The following is a 1,928-nucleotide window of genomic DNA, read 5'->3' as shown; positions in this document are numbered from 1 at the left end:
CCTCCCTCCCTCCCTGTCCACCTCGGAGCTCGCACCTTATACTGTGTTTGCATGACGCAGTCCCTGCCGACCACCAGGAGGCGGGCGATGATCAACGGATCCTTCTCGGCCCGCGCCTGTTCGAACTCCTTCCGGGCCTCGCGTCTCAGCACCTCCCGCCAGGGCTCTCCCTCGTCGTTGGGCCAGTAGAAGCGTCGGGCGGTGCGAAGAATTTCTGCCGTGGCGGGTGCCAGGGGGGACAGATCGACGTGAGGGAAGGGGCATGCCAGCAAGATACCTAGACACCATCCGGAAAGAAAGAAAGGGGGGAGATAGGCAGCACCGAGACAAGATAGGAGTGCATCGGAACATCCTGAAAGAGAGAAGGGGGGAGTTACCTACCTCGATAGAGACGAAGAGCCTCGCGATTGGGCCCTATTGTGGGTAGACCCGGTGACATGCAGATCCTGGACGAATAAGGCAGAGTACAACCTCCCGAAAGGGGGGATACCGCCGACTCTGTCTCCTCCGTCGAACGTTCAGGTAGGATCCTCTTCCGTCCCACGTGTCTTAATTCGACCGCGGGAATGCCTGTTGCTCCACCGAAGGGAACTGTGTTGGGTAATCCTTAACCGGGTCCCGCGCCTGGAAATTGCGTCCGTGAAAGGGTAATTTAGCCTCAGCTTTTTGAATGCTCTTCGAAATCGCCTGGCAAAGGTCCAGCACTTATTATCGGTGCCTGTATCCATGCACCGACAGAGATGTGCTCGTTGTGATGTAAAAGTACGGGTATATATCGAGGCACCTATCAACTTGGGGCGGCTCGCTGGCGTCTGTCATGAATTCAGTCTGATGCTATGAGGCACTGCGGCACCATTGTAAGCGATACACACACACTCAACACACTTATGCAGCGAGTCTTGAGGGATCCTGTCATCGACAGGAGGACCATATCGTTGACTTTTGTATGGATAAAAGCTCTTTCTTGGCAGCTCCTCCACGCTCCCACCAAGCGTCTCGATCCTCCTGTTAGGCCCATCTTGCCCCACCCACCGATATAAAGGTGCCATGAGGTCAAAAATCCTCCATTCGTCCAGCCATACATTACGTCCATCCCTTGAGTCAATCCTGCACACTATGTGTGGCTGTCAGCCCTTTTCTGTCGCTTGCAATGCAAAAGAATGGATCTCATGGCAGTCTCGGAGAGTCCCGGAGATGGATGATACGGCGAGAGAGTCCTCGTAGGAGGAAGCAGAAAATAATGACAGACGATTGCTTGATTGAGACTCAAGTTGAAAAAATTTACCAAGGAATGACGGTGACTTCAAAATGTGGTATGATTTTAATGTGGAGGAAGGGCAATTGTTACCACGATGGGTTTACAGCATCTGCGGACGCTAACGAGATGCGTATCACCCCTCTTTACCTTGTCACGTGTACAGGCACGCTTGCTATTTTCAGACGAAGTTTCGCCGCGCCCTCCGCAAAACCATTCGCCCACCACCCTAGCGACATCTTTGCGCCGTTGATCGGCGGGGGAAGGAGTGGACGCACTGGGTGGTCAGTGGCCTATGCAGCAACCACGCCGACGGACGTCGTACCCACCGCCGCCCCCTATGTCCTATCCACGACCCCTATACCACCGCTACGAAGCACGGCACCCCCATGCGCCTCGATATTACCGCGCGCCGCCACCGCCACAAGCTTCCCCCGGGTGGGTAACCACCACCAGCCACGCCCCACGGGAACTGGTTGGGCTCCCCTACCCCGACCATCCTCGCGAGGGAGAGTGGGTACTGTCGTTGGAGCAGGTAGGTAGGTGGTATCGGGCGACGTTCATGTCCTTAACGTCCTACTTCTCGACTGTCCTTTCGCATGCCTCCCTGTCCTTCTCTTGCCTCTCCTCTTTCGAGGGAACCTGTCTCATCTTCCTCCCTTCCCTCCCTCCC

This window comes from Nannochloropsis gaditana (assembly GCF_000240725.1).
Source record: "Nannochloropsis gaditana CCMP526 unplaced genomic scaffold scaffold619, whole genome shotgun sequence".
Lineage (NCBI taxonomy): Eukaryota > Eustigmatophyceae > Eustigmatales > Monodopsidaceae > Microchloropsis > Microchloropsis gaditana.
The sequence above is the reverse complement of the archived record's forward strand: the minus strand, read 5'-3'. Positions refer to the sequence as shown.